Source organism: Rattus norvegicus, chromosome 3 (genome assembly GCF_021556685.1).
Source record: "Rattus norvegicus strain SHRSP/BbbUtx chromosome 3, alternate assembly SHRSP_T2T, whole genome shotgun sequence".
Lineage (NCBI taxonomy): Eukaryota > Metazoa > Chordata > Mammalia > Rodentia > Muridae > Rattus > Rattus norvegicus.
The window spans coordinates 78111648-78136867 of NC_141536.1; the positions used below are offsets into that span (position 1 = coordinate 78111648).

At 48.3% G+C, this 25220-nt stretch overlaps 1 long non-coding RNA gene across 5 annotated transcripts in view; it reads right to left on the bottom strand.

Moving 5' to 3' along the window:
* Nucleotides 1-4320: 4320 nt before the first annotated feature.
* The window catches only part of LOC147995577 (uncharacterized), a 28619-nt gene continuing 7719 nt past the window's right edge, over nucleotides 4321-25220 (bottom strand). The window contains exons 2-8 of one of the 5 annotated variants that reach the window (XR_015683654.1): nucleotides 23946-24146; nucleotides 23038-23160; nucleotides 22634-22774; nucleotides 22211-22319; nucleotides 9950-10101; nucleotides 5552-5757; nucleotides 4321-5391 (exon numbers count right to left, since the gene is read on the bottom strand). This is a non-coding gene — a long non-coding RNA (uncharacterized LOC147995577). Of the gene's footprint in view, nucleotides 5392-5519; nucleotides 5758-9949; nucleotides 10102-17709; nucleotides 18082-22210; nucleotides 22320-22633; nucleotides 22775-23037; nucleotides 23161-23945; nucleotides 24147-25220 lie in introns of those variants that run through there. The other 4 variants (XR_015683657.1, XR_015683653.1, XR_015683656.1 and 1 more) reach the window with 4 other exon arrangements.

The following is a 25220-nucleotide window of genomic DNA, read 5'->3' on the forward strand; positions in this document are numbered from 1 at the left end:
CCTGCACTGGTCTCTTCCTTTTGTTATTCCGTCTCTGTTTCCAGGAAGTGAGGAGTCCCACTCCAGCACACATTCCCACCACCAGGAAGTTCCATCCAAATTCATGGGGCCAGACAACCACGGGATGAACTTTCAGACGCTAAGAAGCAGCACAAATCTTTCCTTCCTTACACTGTTTCTGTCTGGTATTCAGTCACAGCAGACATAAGTGGACGCATGCTGTGACATTTGAAACAGACTGGGCACAGCCCCGAGACAAGACACCATGGGCAGATGAAAGCCCAAAGGTCAGTTGTCTCAAGAGCCCTGGGCAGAGGTGAGATCTGAACCCAACTCTGCCTTGTTCAGAGTCTCTGGGCTATCCACACATTACAGAGGGTCCTCACAGGAAGAGTTCAGGTAGGCTGTGGCAGGATCTGGCCTCAAAGGCGGCGCAGGATTTCTCCAGTGCTGAAAGATGCTGGAGTCAGTTTCCCAACAGAGAGCTGTGGGGCTTCCCTAGGGATTTAAGGCCCCCAGTTCGATCTCTACCGCTGCGCTATGAAAATGATTCAAGTAGTACTTGAGAGCAGTGAGTATAGCATTTGCCTTACTATATGAGGACCTGAGTTTGAATCCCAAACATCTACGCAAAAACAAACAAACAAACAAAAACCTGATGTATTGGATGCCGTTTGTAATCACAGGGATCCTACAGTGAGACTCACCTACAGCCTCAAAGAAGAGTTCCTGTGTCAGCAAAGGCGGAGGAAGGGCTTAGTGTCTGAGCTTATCCTCTGACCTCCACACGTATGACACACACACACTCTCTCTCTCTCTCTCTCTCTCTCTCTCTCTCTCTCTCTCTCTCTCTCTCTCTCTCTCAAGAAAAAGCAGAGAAGTGGGATTATAGGACTAACAAGATATTTGCCTCTCCCCTGGGTGAGACCTAAGGCAGGACAGAGGATGAGATTTCAGGCTGCAGGGCTGTCCTAGGGGCCCTGTTTCCAGAATGGTCAGGCTGTCACGAGAGGCTGCATGCCTTTTGGCTGGATTGATGAGAGGGGAATGTCCATGTAGAGAGAAGGATCCCCTTGCCAGGCCTTGCAGGGACACAAGCCAGTCCACTGTGGGGCCCTCACCCAGAGGGCCTCATGTTGGGGCTGAGGAGATTTAACCCAGAGATGCCACTGCAAGAAATGAGAATTATCACCAGTCCCTCAAGACATCTTGGTGGCAGAGCAATTATACAGATACCTCCTCTTCTAAGAGCTCCAAATAATGGGGGAAGGGGGTTTCACATCCCTTTTAAAACACAAGGGGCTGCCGCTAAGGGAGCAGGATTTCTATCCTAGGAGGCATTCGGCTGAGGGGGTGAAAGGCGCTTCACCATGCTGCTGCGTTGATCACACCAGGTGCTCCACACCCTCCCACACCTGTGATGCTCAGAGACAGGGCTGTCTTTCTAGACTTTTCTATAGTGATACACTACTTGCTTCCTGAAACCACAGGTGCTTTTTTTTTTTTTTTTTTCAAAATTGGGGACTTCTCCTGATAGTAGGGTCTAGGAATCTGAATTTCAAAATTATTCTGGTGTGCATGAATAATAGGTTTGTGAGATCCTGGACAGCATTCTCTGCCCTCACTTTCACATAGACCCACTAGCCACATGTTCTGGAATCCCACTGTCAATCCCTTGGCCTCCAACCTCTCATTTTCTTTATCCATTAGTATGCCAGCCCTCAGCCCAGCCACTCAGCCCCAGGTCCCCAATCCTGCAGCCCCTCAGCCCCTCAGCCCCGCAGTCCTGGGCTCTTAGTCCCAAGCCTCTGAGCCTTGAAACCTAACCTCCTCAGCCTTTAGGCTCTTAACCCTCAACCCCAGGCCTATGCCACACTACTGGAGGACAAAAGGACTTGACCTACACAGCAAAGCCCACCTCCTATCAGTTGCTCCTTTCCTTCTTGATTTAGAGAAGTGAGAGAGAAATCTTGGTCCAGGCTGCCTGAAACTCAGCAGTAGAGCAGTGTCTCTGTGACCTGGCATGTTTGCTACAAATGGTATGATAGACACTTTGTGTCCATTTTTTCAAGCCATGGTATTCACATATGCTGTCAAACACTAGTCTAGATATTTCTATGGGGATGTTTTTTGTTTTTGTTTTTGTTTTTGTTTTTGTTTTCTAGGTAGTCTCACTATGCATCCCCAGCTGGCCGTCATCCTCCTGCTTCAGCCTCTAATGCTGGGATTGCAGGTGTTTTGGGGTGAAATTAACACTCAAATCAGCGGGCTTTGAAGAACGCAGGCTGCCCTGTTGACATAGGTAGGCTTCATTTAGCCTAGTGGCTGCCACAGAACAAAGGACAGGCTTTGCTGAGCAGGTGGGAGATCTGTGGCTGGCAGCCTTTGGACTTGAACTGCATCACAGCTGTGCCCTAGGTCTGCAGGCCGCCAGCCCACCCTGCAGATGTGAAGCCCTGGCAGCCTCCAGGGCAATGTGAGTCACTTCCTTAAAATAAACCCTTTTCTATACATATAGAATGCACTGGCTCCATCTCTCCGGAGAACCCCCACCAGTGCACAGGGGGCAGACTGAGCCATTAATAGAGGGAGTGCAAAAGGCGAGCGGCTGCAGGCCGGCAGGCAAGAAGGGAACTCGGAGACCACAAGCAGTCACTCTGACAAGGCCCCTTCCCTCTGCTCTAAAGCGGGCTTCAGAAACACCAGGCACACCAAGGAGGCATCACCGAGTGCCACAGAACATTCTTGGGAGATGCAGAATGAAGTCAAGCCTGAAAACCAGTAATCAGCAAGCTTTCAGTGGGCTGAAACGGCTGACTGCAAGAGCATGCTCCAACCTGTGTGACCCAGGGCACAGGGTTCAGGGACAGGCCTCAAGAGACCTGGGAAAAAGCTAAAGAGGACAGAAACCCTCAGGCCACAGACCCCAAATCATTGTGAATCAGATAGAGAACATTTAAGAAAAAAAAATTTTTTAGCCATCCTGCCTCAAACAGACCTGGGTAAAAACCCCTGTCATCTATCCAAGACAAAGTGGGCCCTAAGCTAGAGTGTTCAAAAAGAGAGCTGGGGAGGGGAAGGGGAGACAGGAAAAAGGATTTTGTGGGGAACCAAGGAAAGAAGGAGAGAGGGAAGGAGGAATCCTGGTGAGCATGGCCTTACCAGCTTTTATAGTAGCTCCTGGCTGCCAGGCACTGAGTGAAGGGCCATCGAACATCATTGGCTTAAGAAGGAAGCATTAGTACCATCCCCACCTTACAGCCAAGATTCAAGGGTACTAGTGAGCTTCCTTACAGAGGTAGAAAGTGGGGGGGTGCAGACCATACTCGGAGCCTCCTTTTGCCTGTTTTAACCAATGTGGACCTCAGGCCTGCTTGGACTATGTGTCCAAGCAGGCGTACCTTGGAGGAGGACCACACAACTCCCTTCTGCCCTGATCCTCCTGTCTCTAAAGAAACAGCACATCCGTGTCATGGGTCAAAAAAAAAATTAGTGATCGATCATGTCCTTCCCACCTGGGATGACAGAGACAGCACAATGGGCTTGGGGTTCCAAAACCAGCTCTGCTTTGAGCCCAGAGTGGCCTGGCATAAGTTACTTTTCCCGTGCCAAAAATGGAAGAGCTGAACTCTCAGAGACTGTGTTTGTACTCATGTTTATGTGTGTGCGTGCTCACACATGTGTGCTCGTGTTGGCTCTCGAGCCATGTGTGTGGGCATATGTGCATATTAGTGTGCATATGTCTGCACTCACATACAAGCACGCCTGTACACACATATACACATCTGTGTGTGTGTATCTGTGTGCAGGTGAGGCAGTCTGGACAACAAGTGATGCACTCCACGCCTTCCATTTTTGTTTCAGACAGGGTCTCTCGTTTGACCTAGAACGTTACCACATAGACCAACTGGCTGGCCAGAGAGCTTCCAAAGATCCTCCTGTCTTTGTCTCTCGTGTCAAGGCTGGAGTTCCAGGAATGTGCCACGGCACACAACTGTTTTTCCATGGATTCTGGGGACACAAGTTCACACTTGTGAGACACATGCTTTGTCAGCTGAGCCATCTTTTCATCCCTTCTAAGAGGTTCTTATCTATAAACTCTGTGTGTGTGTGTGTGTGTGTGTGTGTGTGTTTGTGCACGTGTGCGCGTGCGCATTGAGTTTTATTCTGTAGCCCAGGCTGACCTGGAACTCAGAGTAGGCCTTCCTTCTCTCAGTCTCCCAACTTCTGCGATTCCAGCCCTGAGCCTCTACATTTATCTGAGACTTCATTTTAGAGCTCTGAGCACCAGAGTGGAACGCTCACCTACAAAGAACAAGTGCTTGTCTCGCTCAGTCGACTTTAATGAACATGTCTGTTCTCTGAGTGGCCCTGGGTCACTAGTGAGTCCCTTTAGAACACATCTCTGATTTGTATACTTTGAGCCACATTGGGAAAGTGAGGAGAGAGCTCAACCAGACCCCAGCATTTATCCACAAAGAACTTCCTCCCTCCTCCTAGTGGCCAGTGACAGGGGTCACTTTACAAAGGCAGTGACTGAGACCCAGAGAGGTCAGGCCTTAGCAGAGAGAGAATCACCTCTAAACCTGGGTATTTTAAACACCAAACCTATGCTACATGTAAAATGATGGAATAACAGCAGACTCCATAGAAACAAAGTCTATTTTTTTCTTTTTTGGTCTTTTAAAGCAGCTTGTTTCTTCAAAGGCTAGAATCCCCTTCTCAGGGGCAAAGCAGGAACTAAGATCTGGTCTGTGTATTCCAGCTCCAAGCCCAGCTGTCTTGGGAGAAAACAGTTACATCGAGGTTCAGAAGGCTCAGAGCTGAATAGCTAACGATCATGACAGCATGACAGGACTGGCTGATTTCCTCTGAAGTCAAGGAGGAACCCCCATGGCTCTGAGAGAACCTCTCACCGGTGACTCGGAAGCCACACTCTGTGTCTGCTGGTCCTCTCGTCTTATCCAGTTTCCTCCTCTGCAGGTGAATTCCCCACACCTAAAGGTTACTGCTGGTGTGTAGGGTCCTCCATGCGGCTGAAGAACAGGGGCTCTTTCAGGCCTCCCACAGGAAGCAGGGTGCTTGCTGCATTCGGGGTAAGGTCAGGGAGGTGAAGGCTTTGAGCTCAGACATGCCTGGGCTCTTGTCTGTCTCTGCCCTCTGACTAGTCCGTGATCCGGGCTTCATTGACCTGAACTTGACATCTGAGCCTGAGAATACTATTGTAGGAATCACTGTGTCCAGATTTACTGAGCACAGTACTGCCCTAGGCAAGGATTTTCAGAAGCTGTGGAGGAAGAAGTCTCAGAGCTGAAAGGTCCAAGGCGCTGGGCTCCCCGATGGAGAAGCTTCCCTAATATCAGGTTCATGTGGTCAGGTTTGCTTAAGATCCTGGATGGAGGAGAAGACAGGTTCAACCGAGAGAGCATGCTAACACCCCCAGACTGTGGGAGACCCGGTGCCCAGTAAGCCTTTAACAAACGTTAGCATTTTTCTCCCCTCGCCACCCCAGTTCTCACCTCAGTCATTCTCTACACCTGCAGTGACTCACTTGGTATTTTGCTAGCCCAGCACACTCCTGCTGGGGTTTGCTTTTTGGCTGAGCCATCTGGTCAAGAATCCAGGGGGTGTGGTGTAGAGAGCCCAGTGATGTGGTGTAGAGAGCCCAGTGATGTGGTGTAGGGAGTCCAGTGGTGTGGTGTAGAGAGCCCAGTGATGTGGTGTAGAGAGCCCAGTGGTGTAGCCTTGGGGCTTGGCCTGCAGGCAACAAAGAAAACAAACTGCTGAGAACTGAGGGTGGAGGAACCCCTCCACCAAACTTCATTTTACAACAGGCTGTCCCCCCCCCCCCATCCTCTCCTTTCTGGCTTTTCTTCTCCCCCAACTCCCTTCCCTTCCTTTCCTTTCCTTTCCTGCCTGCTCTTCCTCCCCTTCTCCTTCTTCTTCCTCTCCCTTCCTTCTCTCCCACATCTTCACCCCATCCTTGAGATCTTCTTCGGTCTCCCCCCACCGAAGGAAATAGCTTCGAGAAAGCAGGATGGCCCTGAGAAGTTGGGAGATGGCTTTGTAGCAAATCATCTAGTTCTGCTGCACTGTGAGTTCACCGGGAAGGACTAGGATATTCTCTCTCTCTCTCTCTCTCTCTCTCTCTCTCTCTCTCTCTCTCTCTCTCTCTCTCTCTCTCTCTCTCTCTCTCTCTCTCTCTCTCTCACACACACACACACACACACAATTCTCACATCCCACCCTCAGCAACTCAGCTATTGGAGCCACAGCGCCACCTTCAGTCAAGCTTTGGCTCTGCAGTTTCTCTCCCAAATGCCGCTGCCTGCAGATCCAATGCTGGTGCTGGGCGCTCCAGGTAAGTAGGCCACATCTGTCAATGCTGTGTTGCTGCGTGTGCAAAGGAGAGCAAGGGTATTGCTAATCAGAATGTGGGCGCTTCACATCAAGCAGGGCAGGAAACCAGCAGATCTGAAAGCCAACCTTTTAATCAAAACACGGGAAAACTGAGGCTCAGAGACCTGACCACAGTTAAAGGAAGCTGGAGGCAGAGCCAAAGGCCCTGGAGTAGCCACATTTCTCAGCTTGGCTGGCTGATCACAATAATCTCACTGCGCCAGGGGCAGCAACTACTAGGCTGTAGTGCACACATGAAGCTATGGCTGTACATCATGACGGTACCTGCAGAAGAATGTCAGAGCTTGACTCCCATGGGAGGAGAGGCCTCTGCCCTCACTGTTAGTGGGAAAAGGTTCTATACACAGGGCTCATCTACCTTCCCACACACTCTCACCATTTCCATGTGGAAAACTGCTACTCACCTTTCACAACCCACTCATACATCTGTCTTGCAAGGGTTTCTCTGACCCTTTCCTACCAGTGTAACTTTGAGACATTCATTACCAGATATGCTCTGATGATTCAGCGAGATGGAGAACTCTAGCCTGGAATTAGATTTTCTTCTTCCCCTTCTCCTTCCTCTTTCCCTTCACCTTCTTCCTCTTCCTCTTTTCCTTTCCCTTCCTCCTCCTCTTCTTCTTCTTCTCCTCCTTTCCTCCCCCTCCCCCTCTCCCTCCTCTCTCCTTCTCCTCCTCCTTCCCCTCCTTCTTGGTATTTCAGAAACCCAAGTCAGAGCCAGGCACAAAGATAGTGCTTGAAAAACAGTGAATGGGGGGGGGGGTTGGGGATTTAGCTCAGTGGTAGAGCGCTTGCCTAGGAAGCGCAAGGCCCTGGGTTCGGTCCCCAGCTCCGAAAAAAAAAAGAACCAAAAAAAAAAAAAAGAAAAGAAAAACAGTGAGTAGATCCTTGGGTGGATAGATAGATAGATAGACCGACAGACGGACAGATGGACAGACGGTCAGATAGATGGAAAAATAGTGAATGACTCCTGGATGGGCTACTAGGGCTGGATAGGTGGATAGATGGGTACAGGGTAAGTACAACAGTGATGCATGTATTTATGAATATATGGATGGATAGACAAATATATGGGTAATGGATGGATGGAAGGAAGGAAGGATGGATGGATGGGTGGGTGGGTGGATGGATGGGTGGGTGGATGGATGGGTGGGTGGGTGGATGGATGTGTGGGTGGGTGGATGGATGGGTGGGTAATGGATGATGGATGGGTAATGGATGGATGGATGGGTGGGTGGGTGGATGGGTGGATGGGTGGATGGGTGGATGGGTGGGTGGGTGGGTGGGTGGCTGGGTGGGTGGGTGGGTGGATGGGTGGATGGGTGGATGGGTGGATGGGTGGGTGGATGGGTGGATGGATGGGTGGGTGGGTGGGTGGGTGGGTGGATGGGTGGATGGGTGGGTGGATGGATGGATGGGTGGGTGGTGGATGGGTGGGTGGATGATGGGTGAGCAGATAGAAGATGGATGGGTGGATAGATGGGTCAGTGAGTGATGGATGGATGAGCAGATGGTGATGGATGGGAAAATGAATGGAGGACAGCAGACAGGTAAATGTTGGATAGGTAGAGACTCACTCTTTCTGTTCTAGGTCAGGAGTTATAGCTGTTTCTAAGGAAACACATCAACGAATGTTTGTTTCCGAGCCAGAACTGAAAAACATGGCTAAGGGTATATGTCCCGAGGAGAGTTGTATGGATGCCACTGTCCTCCTCACTTCCTCATCGACTGTCCCCTCAGAGAGCCTGTTGCAGAGCAGACAGGAGTTCTCAGGGTGTCATTCCCTGGGTTCCTGCACAGAATATCTGGAAAGACCACAGGCATATGGTTTTCTGGGTCCTTATTACATAGCTCTTACCCAAACCCTCTGGGCTGTGTCTGGGGAATCTAACTCAGCACCACTCATACGAGGGAGACTTTGACAGCTGTTCACTGAGGAGCAGCATGTGGGTTGATGCTACACATTGTCTCTGCTGACTGGCCATTCAGAGAGGCTGAGGAACTGACTTGTTCCAATCTTACTGTCTGTGGGGTCCTCCTGCAGCTATAGCCCTGTGAGAGGCACAGGCTTCTGGCTACACATACCCAGTCCATGTGGAAAGAGGGCCTGGCTCTCTCTACACCTAGGGAAAAGGGTCCCCTATAACCCTAACCAGCAGGGCTCATATTGCAAGGCTGACTCCCCATCTATCCAGGCTGGTCACTGAAGAGCCAGCAGCTGCTTTCTGTGTCTGTTTCTACCTGACACAGGTGCCATTCCCAAACATGTGATGTTTAGCAATGTTAACAATGTTGTCACACCTGCAGCCCCACTGTGTGCACCATAGGAAGAGCTCAAGGATGATAAAGGGGCCTGACAATACTTCTGGACTAGGCCAGCAGCCCTCCTACACTCCTGGGAGGGGGGTGAAAAGCTCAGAAGGGGTATGTGTGAGTCTGTCTGTCTGACTGTCTGTCTGTCTGTCTGTCTGTCCCTCATGTGTGCCTGTCTCTCTCTGTGTTTGTCTGTTGTCTGTCTCTCTGTGTGTCTGTCTCCCTCTGTGTGTATGTCTGTCTCTCTGTGTGTCTGTCTCCCTCTGTGTGTATGTCTGTCTGTCTCTCTTTGTGTCTGTCAGTCTGCTGTCTGTCTCTGTGTCTGTATCTGTCTCTGTCTGTCGTCCCCCCCCCCCATGTATTTTCCTGTGACTCCTACCGCATGTGAGTGCCATAGGACAGGCTTAGATGTTGTTTCTCAAGGGATGTCCACTTTGTTTCAGTGTGCTAGCACTTTTGTGTATGTGTGTGCACACAGGTGTGTGCATGTGGAAGTAAGACAACAGTGGAGTCAGTTCTCTCCCTTGCATGGGTCCTGGAGGCAGAGCTCAGGGTACAAGGCTTGCAGGACAAGCACTTTACCCTGTGAGCCTGTGTCTGGTTGCAGTGTGGTTGTTTTCTCAACCAGGTTATCTCCTTGGGGTCTGGGATCTGTGCTTGCACATTAGACTGGCCTGGCCACCCAGTCAGCCCCAGGCATTCACCTTTTCTGCTTCCCCAGTAGTGGGATGGCAAATGTATACTTGGGTTTTTTTTTTCTTTAAAGATTTGTTTTTATTTTATGTGTTTTGCCAGGATCCAGAAGAGGTAGTTAGATCCCCTGGAACTGGAATTACAGGTGTTGTCATGTCATCTATGCTTTTATGATTCTACCACAAGGATGATCAGAGAAACAAGAACTTGCCTGAGTGCTACTGGGTGGCAGTCATCACCCATCAGCTCTCCCTAAGCACCTAGTAGGTCCTGGGCATGGATTGGAATATAGTGGGACAAAAAGTCCAGCTTGGCCTGAAGGTCTGTGCAGCCACCAGCTGAGCGATGCCCTCTGTAGATGGTGCAGAAAGGGACCAAACACCTCCCAGGCTGACTCTGAAAGCTGGGACCTAAGTGACATGTCAGGCCAGGCTACACTGCTTATGGTTAGCCCCACGCCTCCCTCCAGCCTTTTATCCGATGTGGCTGGGTGTTAGTCTTCATCCACAAAGCAGTTAATTACCGACGAGAGCCCCTTCTTCACAGAAGCCGATGGAGGGCTCGGAAGATAAGATTTATGCCTCTTTCAGTCCCTTTCTTCTCTCATCAGCATAGATTCATATTTCAGTTTCCCGAATTGGAAACAAAAAGGAAACTCACTCAGCCCACTGCTGCCTGCAAGAGATAAATGAGCTTACACAAAGAACCCGTCCTATAAACTCAATCTCCTTCCTCTCCTTTCATGTCTGTGATTATAAACACAGCCAAGGGCAGCTGAAATATATCCCTTGGCCTGTCTCTCTGCCTTGTCCAACTCAAAGAGGAGACCAATGGGACAATAGCAAACTGTGGGGTGTCAGGGAAAGGAGACAGGCTCCCCACAGTCCCGTGCTGCCGGCCTGGAGGGAGGATCAGATGGAAAGACCTTGCACCGTTCTCTCTCACAAAAATCTTTTCCAGAGACCACAGGGAGAAGCTGGGCACCCTGCCACTGCAAATGCTTTCATTTTCTAGATGTCAAGGTGCAAACTATTTGCTCAAAAGGAGAAGCCTTTGCTCTGGTGGGCTGGGCGGTAGACATGGGCCAGGCCCCCAGCTGGTTTCAGTAGCGCCTGGATAGAGGTCACCAGTGAACTGGACCACAGAGCAAGGCTGTTTCCACCAACCCAAGGGGCCAGATCCCAAGGAAGAGAAGGGCTTGAAGGGGGTGGTTCCGCATGGAATGGCGCTGAGCTGCCCTCTCCAGAGGCAATAGGGCGGCTTTTTGGTGAGGTTTACTGCAGTTTAGCCCCCTTTTTGTGCTGGGAGATTCCTAGAGTCACTGAAAAGAGTAACCTCTGAGGATCAGGCACCCTGGAAATGAACCCACAGGACCAGCATGTCGGAAGAGGGATCAAAAATCCTAACAGTAATGGTTGGTTGGGGCAGAATGACTAGGAAATGAATGGGACTTAGGCCAGTCATCACACTTGATCTTTGCCAAAAGGCTGAGAAGCCATTAGGCCAGTCATCAAAGGGCTTGCTGTACAGGCCTGAGGACCTCTGGGGCTTGCTGCCCAGGGAGTCTGGCCCTATTGGTGAATTCTAGACTTGGTGCAAGACCCTGTCTCAAACAATAAGATGGAGAAGAATTAAGACTCTAATGTTGGCATCTAGCCTACACAAATGCACACACACACACACACACACACACACACACACACACACACTCATGCACACAAACAAGCAAGCACAAATGCAAGCATGCATGCACATGCATACAAACCCCTTCGTGTATGCAGTCATAGCCAACACACACATATGCATACATGGCCCATATATAAGAACACATATGCATACAAGGAAATGTATCATGTCACCTATACCTAAATGGAGGATCACAGAAATAGGACACTTCTTGTTGGAGGTCTCACAGGGAACAAAGAGCCTAGAGGCCCTTGGTCAGAGACACACAATGCTACCTACCATCTCTGGATGCCACTTTTCAGTATTTTGCTTACCCCAAAGCCTTTTTGATTTGGTGTGGTTATGGGGAGGGGGAAATCTAATATTTAAGGCACAATGAAGTAAACAGAGGAAGAAAGGAAAAGAGCTATCCCAATGCAAAGGCCAACACAAGGGTCAGGTCAGTCAGGTAATAATAAAATGTCATCTCACAAGATGTAGAACAACAGTCTTTAATAGACTTGGAGATTTGATTATGCCTTTCTATTAGCAGCAGGCTCCCCCTTGTCTAAACCATCCATTCGCTATAAACACACCCCCCTAATTCACAAATACACGGTAAAGCAAATCATTTTGATATCGAGCAGTTCCAGAGCCTTTCCTCCTCAGAGATCGGTACCTCAGCATTCTCTCCCAAGGGAAGGTTAATGGAAGCCCTGGGCACTGTCTTGTGTCCAAGGCCCAAGGCCTGTGTGCCCAGAGCATGCTGATACTGAAGCCCAACCAGTCTTTTACATCCAGAGCTCTCATGGCTGCCCTCTCCCTTCCTGGTTTTCTGATCTCCTGTCTTTCCTACAAGGTGGTCCATCCAGCAACTTCTCAGAACCAATGTGTGAAATCTCTTCCCTGGAGACATTAGGCTTCAACTTTCCCTTCTCCCAGGATGAGATTCTTGGGAAAACTCCCAGTTCCTGAGGGGCCATTTTGTCTGCAGGCTTCACTCCTGCCTGGATGTTTACAAGTCAACACAAGCGTTTCCAACAGCTTGGAGTGGGAGGAGTTGGGGAACCTGTGAAGCTTATGCAGTCACATTCATGTCACCTGACCTCCATGACCCCAGCTCCTCAGGAGGGTACCCACCCTGCACAGGCCCTACCTGAGAACCACCTTCTTGTCCTCACCCCTCCCCAACTCCTCTCTACTTTCTTCCTTTGCTCAAGTTTCAAGAGGATTTTGAGCTTGTTGTAGCCTGCTTGTTCAGCTGAGTTTTGGGAGGTAAATAAATTCTTGCTCTCCTCCCAGTTCCAGAGCTCTGATTTTTCCCTTCTTTCCACTCATATATATGTAAGTATGTCTAGATGCATATGAATATGATATATATTATATTATACATTATATAAATGTACAATAGTACATTTCTTGGGAAATATATAATATATTCATATACAATATATATTTTAAAAACAGTTCTCTTAAATATGGGTTTTACCTCTGTAGCAAATGTGGGATCTAACTCTATGTGTTTGTTTAGAACTTGCTATTCAGAATGCACATCTTTTCACGACAAATAAGAAATGCTGACATCCCTTCTAACATCGTCCCATGCTTGCCATAATACAGAATGAGATGATTCTCTTCCAAGCCACCATGTATCTCTCTGTTTTTCCAGATATTGGCAGGCCCAATCCCTTCTCTGACCTGCTATCACATGATTTCCTTGACTTATAAGCTGTCCATCTTTAGCCAGGCTTTCCCCGACTGGCCAGTCTTGTAAAGGAACACCTTACCCACTTGCTATTCTGAAGGGTAAACACTGCAAGGTGGTCATGGTCCTTCAAACAAGACAAAGGCAGGCTTGTCAGTCCAGGTTCTGTTGCTGCAAAGCCTAGAGCCCCTTTACATTTTTAAAAAATATTTGTCTGTGTTTATGTGGGGAGTGTGTGTGTGTGTGTGTGTGTGTGTGTGTGTGTGTGTGTGTGTTATCTACACATGAGTAAACAGGAATATGTATCTGTGTGTATGCATGTGGAGACCCCAACACTATGTTAAGTGTCTTTTTCACCACTCTGCCTTATTGCCTTGAAGCTCACCTTTCTGGGTCAATGGACTGTATGAATCCTCCTGTCCCCGCCCCCCCACCAGTGGGGGCTTCACACACGCCCAGCTTTCTGTGTATGTGCTGGGGATTTGAACTCCAGTCCTTATACCTCCAGAGCAAGCACTCTTAACTACTGAACTCTCTCCCCAGGCTGAGAATGAAAGGGAAAAACAAAACAACAACAACAACAACAAAAAAAAAAACCCGAAAAACCATAAAGCAGAACTAAACCCTTAAGACACCCTAAACAGGCGTGGAAAAATACAACGCACAGTTCTCAGCATAAACCCAGTATCTTCCAGAAAGACTTACAAAAACAATCTCTGAGAACAGGAAAAGTCGTTGTTTACCAAAGAAAGATTTTTTACAGCGCTGTTGCTGCATTTTATTAGCAAGAGAAGAGGCTGGAAGAGGAGGCGGGCTGGAATCTGCTCATTTAAACTGGGTGCTAAAACACTGCGGGTCTGTACGTCTCAACACGGGAAGTAAATTCTTCCAGGCAATCTGCTTTGCTGGAGCTCTTTTATGGAAGTCACATTCAAGCAGTTTTAGAAATCAAAATGAAATCTCGCAAAAACGCATTAAGAGTCCATATCCTTTCGAACTAGTTAGTGCATGGCGGGGACTCCTTGAAGTCCCATCAGCAGAGGCAGGGAGATGGGGACGGGAGGAAGCGGAGTGCTGTGTTACTTACGATCTTAAAAAATAGAAAAGGAGTTAACGGGTCTACAACGGGGAGATGAGATGAGATGGCACACGGCTATTAAAAAAGGTGTTCACTGAGCTGTGAACAGCAAGCAGAGGTGCTTATATTACGATATTAAGTTTTAAAGAAAGAGAGTGAGAGAGAGAATTCTGTGTCAAGACTCCATGAAAACACAAAGAAAACACGAGGAGGCCATACCCCAGCATGCTAACAGTAAGAATCTCTGGGTGGTAAAAACTCACAGGGTTATTTTGTCTTCTTCTCTTCTGCCTTTTTGTAATTTAAGATTTACCTCTAAAAAGCCTACACTGATTTTATAGTAGTTTGAATTAAACCAGGTTCAAAGAGAGAATTGATTCTTTTCTTTTCAGAGCCACAGCAGGATAGGTATGGACAGGTAGGTGGGCATGAGAAGGGTGGTGGGTAGAGATGAGGGTGACCCTGGGAAAGTGGGGGGTCTTAGTTGTTGGTATTCTGTCTAAGCTCCACCCCCACAGCTACCTGGGGACAGCCAGGTATTCTCCACCCCACAGTTACCTAGCAACAGCCAGCTGTGCCTGACTATAAAGGGGGCTGCTTGCCCCTCCTCTCCCTCTTGCTCTTTATTCTTCCTTACTCTTCCCCTCTTCCCTGTCCCTTCTCTTTACCCCCCCCCTTCCCTTCACGTGTTCATGGCCAGCCTTTCCTCTCCTCTCCTCTTCTGTTCTCATTAAGCCTCTCCACATGGAACCATGTTGGCTTGGTGTGCTTTATCTGGGCACAGGCCATGATTTAAACCCTAACATTGGTGACTCCTACATGGTGATTGATCTCCCTGTGCCTACATGGCCTGGCGCCCCGCCGCCACCGCTGACCATGGGGGCAGAGGAGTAGGCCTTTCCCACCGTATGCCTTCACCGCCCCACTGCTCGAACATAGCCGCAGAGCCACGATGGAAAAGGATGAAGCCTGGCGCGCGCTTCCGCCATGTGTTCGTGCTGGCTCTGGTATGAGGACGGGAGAGGCACACAGCTTCTGGGCACTCCCACCCAAGATCGCTGCCGCACGTCCCACCATTGCATCCCACAAGTACATCTAGTTACATCCACGGCTGCTTACGTGCGCGCACCACCCAAATTCGATTGCAGCCGCTGCCTTCGTTATGCCAGCTACGCCATGGACCACCACCACCACCACCACCACCACCACCACCACCACCACCACCACCACCACCACCACCACCACCACCTGCTGACTGCTGTGGGACTCAGGACTTCCACCATTCCAGCAGGCCTCCTCATCACTGTGATGCCCTACTTACAGCTGCCTGCCAAGGAGAGCACTCTCTTTAATCACGTGCTGGCGAGTGGTACCTACTCAACCTCTGTGTGCTTTCTTTACCTCAGAGCTTGATTTTCCATGGTGTACACATGGTCTCAGGGGAGCGTTGTTGAGCTGCCCCTGGGGATGGATCCTTTCACTGACCCTCATTCTAGGACCTTTTCCCTTGGGTGAGATTTTTCCTCTCTCTTTTTTTTGAGACAGTTTAATGTCAGGCCAGGCCTAGATAAACTGCTCTCTGACTCAGTGGCTCTAAATGTAGCCCCAACAATGGTCGGGGAAATTAATAATCCCTTTTCTCACCTATGGATCTATCGGTCTTCACCGTCTGTCCCCATTTTCTTGGATGTTGTGGTCTAATTTACGTTAAGCAGAAAACAATTATCTCTGTCTGGCCCCATCCCCAGGCCCCCCTCCTCCCTTCCTCGTTGCTGTAGCCCTTGGTTCTCACCCCGTGAAAAGCAGGTCTGGCCCCGCAGGAACTCTGTCTGTGAGACCCTCTTTCCCATGCGCCTGCGACACCTAAAACCCTCATGCAAGTGAGCTCTCTCTTTCTGTCCCGGACTTTGCTCCTGTGCTCAGAGAAAAACAGCTTCCACACTGTCTTTTCCAGAGTGTTCACACCGCCACCCGCGTGCAGTGCCTCAACTGTTCGCACCAGCATCCCAGCTGTGCGTGCACACACTCACGCCTCTCCCTTACTCTACAGATCTTAAAGAATGTTCATGTTGTCAATTCATGTTGCTATCTCTTTTGTAAACTTATAAGCTACAGGAAACCCACTCAAACACATCTCTCATGAACCAAATAGACTCCACCCAGATAAGGACATCTGCCTAAAGTTCCCACTTACTACCTATTCCAAAGAGTGGGATTCCTCTGGGTTTCAAATGGACATCTAAGAAACTTTTTTTCTTTTCTTCCAGATGCACTTAATCTTATATTCTCTATCTATCTGTCTCTCTGTCTCTCTGTCTCTCTGTCTCTCTGTCTCTCTGTCTCTCTCTCTCTGTCTCTCTCTCTGTCTCTCTCTCTGTCTCTCTCTCTGTCTCTCTCTCTCTCTGTGTGTGTGTGTGTGTGTGTGTGTGTGTGTGTGTGTGTGTGTGTGTGTGTTCCAGCAAATTGTCAAGGCACTTACTACACCCAGGACAGCTCCAGAGAAGCCACCTCCAGATGTTCACTCTCTTCTCACAGACACAGACACTTCTATTGGACCTGCTCCTTCTGACCTGTCCTCAGATGGTTCCACAGACCCTGGACAACAAGGAAACAGCCAATTCTTAAGACTGGACAAACATCCCATACCCATTTTTTCTAGGGTCCCTAGAGTCACATTGCCCCAAAGCAAGCAGGAAGTAGTCAGAGATCACAAAGACCCTATTCCTGCTCCACCATCACTTTTAATTTTTCTTTTTTAATTAAACCAAAAAGGGGTAATGTTCATAATCTGTCTAAGCTCCGTCCCCACAGTTGCCCAGCAATAGCCAGCTGTGCCTGACTATAAAGGGGGCTGCTCGGCCCTCCTCTCCCTCTTGCTCTTTGTCTTCCCTGCTCTTTCCCCTTCCCTGTCCCTTCTCTCTACACCCCCCTTCCCTCCATGTGTTCATGACCCGCCTTTCCTCGCTTCTCCTCTTCTTCTCCTCACAGATTTATAGCTCGCCTGCCCTAGAGGCTTTTCTTTTAAACTCTAATAAAATTGTCCTTGAGCTCCCATTTGAGCCCATTCTTAAATTCTTTTATTAATGGACTAATGTTAGGATTTAATGTTAGGACCAATGCTAGGGTTTAAATCTCGGCCTGCTTCCCGGACAGAACACACCAAGAAGAGGATCCATGAGGAGCTCCAAGAGGAGTTATAGAATGGCAGTGAGATGTGCAGGTGGAGAGCCATGCCAGTTAAGCTGGGGCGGAGGTCAGGAGGTCAGACACATGGCTCCCACACAGCCACAGGGCGGGAGGGTGTAGACAGAGCAGGATGGCTGAGAATGGGGGAAATCTGGCATGTTAAGGAAAGTGTGCCTAAAGAGAAGAGAGAAAAAGAGAAGTTATGCTTTTCTAATCCAGATTACACACTACTTGACTGCCTTGGAAATTCCTATATGACCAGGGATTCTGGGAAGGAAACATACAGTACCTCATGAAAGAGCCAATTATTCCTCCAATCTCTTTAGCATAACCTAAGGTGGGCCGTCTTCCTGGATGTGGTCCCTTGGCCAGGGGATTAACTTGGCCCAATTGGAATATTAGGTCTCCACCCAGGCCAGAGTTTCTATCCTCTGGACCAGAAATTCTTTCTACTCTAACAAGGGTTTCCTGAGTTATTAGGCAGAGATGGAGACCATCCCCTCCCTTCTTGGTGTCTTTAGTGTGTGAACCATTTTCATGGGGCCTACAGAATAGTAAGTACACACCGAAGCTTCATCGGCTCAAAGAGAAGACATTGTTCCAACACTCAGTATTCATCGTGTACTTACTGTACTCCAGGCAGCAGGTAAAAGGATCAACACTGTCTTGTAGTTTATTACAAAGAAAAAAAAAGGCTCCCTTTGTCCCTGTCATTGTATACTTTATGTGGGACATCGATTGCCCCAATTTTCCTTATATTGTTCTCAGAAAGACAAACTGAAAGGAAAGCGAAGAGAGCAGGTGGGAAGCCCCACCCTGGAGCCTCCAATCCCTCTGTGGCCTTCACCAGAGTCAGCTCAGGGAGAAGCTGCTGCCTACGATTTCCCATATTCCCTGAAAGGTCTTGGGTGATGGATTCTCTCTCTGGGGTCAGGAATAACTCCATTCGATCAACATGTCAACCTCTTCCAGGAGCCGCGGGTGATGCTGGGATTCAGACAGGGTTCTCTCATTGGTGGAGCTTATATTCCAGTGCAGGAAGCAGGCCCCATACAAACAAACAAAAACAAAAACCAGACAAACAAAAACAAAAAATAATCAGACCTTTCGGGTCACTGTTATGGAAGAAAGAAAAAGAAAGGCAATGGAAGGAAGAGCGTGCTCTGTTTTTAGAGAGTACTAAGAATTCCTTCTTCAGAAAATGAAAATGGAACGGAAAACTGAATGAATGAACTGAGTAGTGTTAGTATCTCAAGGGCTGGCTGGAAGAAGAGTTGAAAAGACCCTGGGGCAGTAGTGTGTCCAGGAAACCAACCTGACGGTTCTGAGAGCAGAGGAAGAGCAGAGGTCGCCGAGGTCCGAGGACAGGTGGCAGTGGAGGATCTTTTAGTGCACAGTGGGATCGTCAGATTTAACCTAAGAGTGAGGAGACCTCTGCATACCTACTCTTGAGTTGAGGAATAAAATGTTCTGGTTTATGTTTATGAAGATGACTGTATTCACCATCTGGAGGGGAAGGGTATAGAGGGGAATTGGAGCTAGGAAGAGGCACTAAAATCAGCAAGAGATGATGTTTGGGGTGGGAGGGATGAGAAGCAGCAGGAATCAAGACATCGTTTGCCCCGCCCCCTGCAGTGCGCCTGCCACTTGAGGCAGGACAAGCATCATGAGTTCCAGGCCAGCCTTGGCTGCACAGGAATCCCTGCTTCAAACAAAGAAAAAATTGCTGGTGCTTTAAAGCTGGAATTTACGGAATTTGCGAGTGGGATGAATTTACAGCCAGAGCAGCAGAGGAAACAAGTGAGAAGCTTCCAAGGCCACTGGTAGGAGAAAGCGGGGTAGGGAAGCATGGGGCAGTGTTTGGTTTTGCCTAAGGTGGGGCAGCTGTCGGTTCCCAGGCCTGCCCTGAAGACCCCACACTTCCGTGTGCCCTGCTTGCCTTTGCTACTACCGTCACCGGAAGTCTGTCCAAAGCTTTCTTCCCAGCCCCATTCCTGTGAGCAACCGTCCCTTACTACACACAGAAATTGATGTACAGACACCTCAGGTCCCTTCCAGGGTGGGAGCAGAGACATCGACTCAGAGCTTGTCAGCAGGCTTCACGGCAAGTGCCTTTCCCCTCTGAGCAGAGTAACTTTAATAAAGCAGGCAGCTATCCCATTGGGCCAATAACTGCTTTCCTTGTCAATTCCAGTCATTAGTGTAGCTGTACCTCCTTGCTTCCACATCTTCTAGCCATGAAGAACAGAAAGAATGATGGCCAGGGAACTGTCAAAGGAGAAGAGGCAGGAGACCAACATCCCCTATCTGGTCTGTCTCCTGGAGATAGTTGAGCATATATCCTGAATCAGGGCAGCCACGTTCTTAGCAGCCACATTAGGGGCTATATAATAAACTCTGGCTCTACAAGGAGCTGGGACCTCATGTATAAAGCTGGAGGCCAAAGAGAACTGATTCGCTGTATGAGCCTCACTCAGGACAGCCCATTTACATGTCACAGTTTATGTGCCACAGACAATTCAGAGACTTTCTAAGTTTCTCCTGTTAGTGTGATTGCCTCGGGTGGGGAAGGTGTTCACTAAAAGTCCCACAGAGTATGTTTGGTTTAAGGAACAAGCACACGGTACCAATGAACTGCTCACAGAAATACTATCAGTCCTTCTAAGGACAAAAGGATTTCAGGGACATGGTCACACAGGAGGGAGGAGGCTCAGGAATCCGTGTTTCTATCATGACAAGGAGCACAGGCTTTGACTCCCCTCAGTTCTGGCCTGGAGTGTGCCCCACTGAAGCTCAGTTTCCCCAGAAGCTTGACAGAGATAGCAGACATGCACATGGGGAGTGCTGAGAGCCACAGCACCTGGCAAGCAGCAGAGCAGATGGCCCACTATATGCAGTCCCTGTCTGTAGCTACAGCAACCTGGCAGGGTACCCTGGCTCAGAAATTCTCAGGGTACAGCAACTGAGAAAGAGGTAGACACTTGAGAATGGAGGTTCTTTTCCAGACCATATAGCATACAGTCTTCTTAAACACCTGTCTCCTTAGCATTGCTTGGCACACAGTAGGAGAACAGGTTCATGCTGTGGAAGCAGCACACACTACTATGTCTAGAGTCAAACCCAAGCCTGCCACTTGCCTTTAGTAACTTATATCTTCATTCTTTAAATGTCTAATAATATCTACATTAGCACTTGACATGGTGGCTTACACCTGTATTACCAGCACTGAGGAAGCTGAGGCAGGAGGGTTGCTACAAGTTCCAGACCAGCCTGAGCTACACAGCAAGACCATGTCTCAAAAGCCAAAACCACCCCCTCCTCCACAAAACAATTTAAGGCATCCTGAGCATGAAATAGAGCAGATAGACCGTCAAAACGGTGACTGACTTTCTAGTATTAAACATATGCTGATAACTCGCAGATGAAAGCACTCTGTCTAGTCCACATACTCACACCCAGGACAAAGGCGTGTCACATCATCCAGTTTTCTTTTATATATGTTAATAGGTAGAAGAAAAAAAAAAGAGGTAGCCCCAGCAGGGTGTGGTGGCGCACACCTTTGATCCTAGCAATTAGGAAGCAGAAGGAGTCAAATTTCTGACTTCTGAGCTAGCCTGATCTACAGAGCTAGTTCCAGGATAGCCAGGTAGGACTACACAGAGAGACCCTGTCTCAATAAGAAAGGAAGGAAGGAAGAAAGAAAGAAAGAAAGAAAGAAAGAAAGAAAGAAAGAAAGAAAGGAAGAAAGAAAGAAAGAATTGAAAGAGCCAGGGTTGGGATCAGTCTAAGGCCAGTGGGAAAGTTCCAATGCAAACCTCCAAGCACAAAGACCCCTCCCTTCCAGGGAGTAGTTAGTTCCCGGAGCAACTGCAAGCCTAACCATCAAACAAAGCTACCTGTGATTCCCAACCAACAACCCCCCTCATTGACTCCCAACCACCCCCCCCCGAAAGTCCATTGATCATGCATCAGCTTGGAGGTCACTTTGCCCCATCAATAATACCCTGCCTGGTTACCAATTGTCTGAATTCTGCCTCAATTGTTTGCAAGGTATATAATTCCCTGTCAGAGTCTGCTCGGAGCCTTCCCCTTTAAGTGGGAGGACCCTGACATGTCAGAATTAAACTCCTCTTGCTATTGCATCAATCTCTGCATCCGTGAGTCTCATTCAAGAGGTCCTGGAAGAGATTCAACTGGGACCTCACAGAAGGAAAGAAGGGAGGAAGGAAGGAAGGAAGGAAGGAAGGAAGGAAGGAAGGAAGGGGGGAGGGAGGGAGGGAGGGAGGTGGGAGGGAGGGAGGGAGGGAAAAGAAAAAATACAAACCAAAACCAAATAAACAAAAAATTCAACAACAAGAAAATGAAGGACTGCTCTCCTGACCTCAAGGCAGGGTCACAGGTATCAGGCCACTCGGTGCTACACAGTAAACTCTGCCACAAAGCAAACAGAACAAAACATCCCCAGCCATTTCTTATACTGACAAGCATCTCTTCCAGATCTCTGCACTTGGGCTGCCCAGTGTGAACAAATCCCTGCTCTGCCCCCACCTCCACCCCAGCTTGTGCAAAAGGGAAGTCTTCTTGCCAGGAGGCCAGAAGGACTCTTACACCATCCACCCTCAAATAGATATCAATAAAAATAGATGGCTTCTTGGGTAAATGCACTTGCTGTCAAACCCGATGGCCTGAGTTTAATCTCTGAGACCCATATGGCCGAAGGAGAGAACTGACTCCCATAAGCTGTCGTCCTTTGACTTCCATGCATGTGCCAGTGCATGCATAACAGAACCAGGGAGCCATATTGATGTCACACAGTTCATCATGGAACGCCAAAAGAGTGTGGCACCTGTGTGGTGTTCAAACCAAGAGATAAGATCACAGACACTCAGTTTGAGGGACAGACCCCAAATCACTGGCCAGCCTCAAAGCCAAGATTATAGACATTACGGAAATTCTGAGAACTGTCACAGACTAGAGGAGACTTGGAATCCTGGCTGGGACTGGAATAAAGTCTACATTTCAATTGGAAAGGATTGCAAGGGTAGTTACAGGGGGCAGAAGACTCATAAAGGTTCAGATCAGGAGTGTGTAGAAGGCAGGAAGTTGGCTAGACATCAGGCTAAGGAAGATTTATAGAAAGATAAATTTACCTTCTCTGAGTCTCTCTCTCCTGAACACCAGGGGGAGCTCCCTCCCTCACCCAGTCCTCAAGTGCACCTCAAGGATGAGTGAGTACAGTACAGCAGCACCATCCGCTGTCTATTGGATATTAAAGACCATAACATCAGGTTACTCGGAGATGACTCCATGGGTAAAACACTCACCACACAAGCATGAAGACCAGCGCTGTGTCCCCAGCAACCACATCATGCAAGATGGCTCTACCATATTCCCAGCACACAGGAAAAACAAATGAACACAAGAGCCAAAACAAAAGTTGTATAATGGGGGGAGGGGGGCGAATTGACCTCAGGACTCCTTGGTATGAAGAGGTTTGAGGCCAGAGCGGAGAGATCTGCAGCCCCAGAACTTGAGGAAATTTGAGTGTTAAAAGACTGTGATCCCAGGGCTACCTTCTCCTTTCATTCCCTGTAAGCTGAAGGACAACAGCAGGAAGCTCAGTCCTTGTGAGACACTTCTGTTCACAGGCAGGCAGCGGGAGGGAGCCACATGTTTCCAGGCAGGCATAAGCAGCTTCTCAGTCAGCGAGTCAACTGTTCAGGGGCAAACTAATTAAAAATTTAATCCCATGATTTTCATCTTAATCTCCTTTTCCTATTAGTTTTGATCAATGCCCACAAATACAATTTAACAGAACTTTTCATTTAGATAAATGACTGAGTAGGGCACCTAGCGAGTCTGTTTGTTATGAACCAAATGATAACTAAAATTTATATGCTAATTACTTAAAACCACAGACTAATTTCTAAAGCCCATTATTATCACAAAGCTATGCCCCTGTTATCAAATGGAATACCTTATTCTTTCAGGCAGAGCAACGGTTCTGGTCGGTTTATCTTGACTTTGAGTATTCAAATCACAGTGTCCTCTGCAGGTAAGCAGCACATCTGGGAGACGTCCTCACGTGCTTGCTGACATGCTAATAACAGGAATGGGAGTTCACCCAAGAGCTAAGATTCTACAAACTCCTCAGCTATCTGGAGACTTCTATCCCATGATCCCCCTACTCCACCTCAAAAACAAACAAACAAAAAGCAGGCTATATACAACACACGAAGCAAAGCACAGCGTGAAGTATGAGGAAGTTTTTTTCCATTAAAGGTGGCTAGCCCCCTAAGGGTCAATGTTACATAAGCAGCCAATCCCGTGAAACGCTTCTGTATGAGCCTGCTTGCCCAACCCCTGAACAAACAATCCCATGACTGGCCTCTACAGCACCCTCCCTGGTCTCACCAATTAATTACAAATTAGCCAATCTCATCAAATTGTGAGATCAAGCTTCCACCAATGGGATTAGACACCGTCACTTAGACTAAAAACTAAATGACTTCCCTGCCCTCCCCACTGTGCTTGACCACCTGGTTTGGGTTTGTGCAAAAAAAGAACTGCTTTGCTGGGTTACTTTCACTTCATGTGTTTCTCTGTGCTACACCTAGAGCATTCTTTTCCGGAGGGACTAGCTGTTGCTGCTTAGTCCAATGCTAAGGTAGAAAGCACTGATGTTCTGTTGAACGCGTCTGCAAGGATGTTCCTTTGGTATGTGCGGATGCTTGCATGCTTTGCTTTTGCACATGGAGGAGTCCACTTGCGTGAATACCCATGCATTTGGAGGCCCAGTGTGGGTATCAGGAACCACCTTATTCACTGAAGCAGGGTTTCTCAACCTCAGTCAAACCCAGAGCTCACAGATACAACTAGTCTTACCAGTCAGATCGCTCTGGGATCGCTTGCGTCTTAGTCAGTGTCCTGTGGCTGTGAAGAGACACCATGACCATACCAATTCTTCTAAAGGAACGCTGTATGGCAGCATGCAGGCAGTCACGATGCTGGAGGAGTTGATAGTCTGACATCCAGATCCACCAGCAGCAGGTAGAGGTGGAGGCAGTAGGCTGCTGTAGTCCCAGCCTTAGAAAGCAGAGGCAAGGCATTGCAGTCAAAAGCTGAAAGGAGTTGGAGGTCTGAAGAGCCTGGGTCTGATTTGGGCTTTTGAAACCTCAAAGCCAAGCACTGCACTGGTGACACACTTTCTCCAACAAGGCAACACCTACTCTATTACAAGGCCCTACCTCATAATTCCTGTTAAGTAATGCCACTCCCTGATGAACAATCACTCAAGTATATGAGCCTATGGGGGCCATTCTTATTCAAACCACCACATTCAAACCACCATAGGCCTGCAGTCACACCATAATGCAAAAATGCAGTCAGTCTAATTTCAAAAGTTCCCATAGTCTATCACAATTTCAATGCTTTAATTCCAACATTTAAAGCCTCTTCTAATGACGGTAACTTCTCTTTTAACTCCCTGTAAAATCACAATCAAAAAGCAGATCGCATCACTTACAAGGGCCGGGACTATCCATCACCATTCCGAAAGGGAGGAAAGGGAGCAGACTGAGGAAATATTGGCCCAACACTAGACCTAAAACCAGCACGGTAAACTAAGAACTCTGTATCTCCATGTCTGATGTCAAAGCGCTCTTCAGATCTCTGACTCCTTTCAGCTTTTTTAACTGTAACATCTAGTCCTGTCTTCTAGGACTGGGATTACAGCAGGCCACTGCCTCTACATGGCATTTATACAGGTTTTTAGGGATCTGAACTTTGGTCCTCACACTAGTGCAGCAAGTGCTTTCACCATTGAGCCGCCTTCCTAGTTCCTGGTAATGGTCTTTCTTTCTTTTTTTTTTAAGATTTATTTATTTATTATTTATAAGTACACTGTCTCTGTCTTCAGACACACCAGAAGAGGGCATCAGATCCCATTACAGATGGTTGTGAGCCACCATGTGGTTGCTGGGATTTGAACTTAAGACCTCTAGGAAGAGCAGTCAGTGCTCTTAACCACTGAGCCATCTCTCCAGTCCGGTAATGTCTTTCTCATTAACTAAGGCACAGCTTTCAGCTCCCATGAGATCTATGTCAATGTCGCACCCTTAAGTTTTTTCAATGAATGCTTAAGGTTTTCATTTTAAAAAT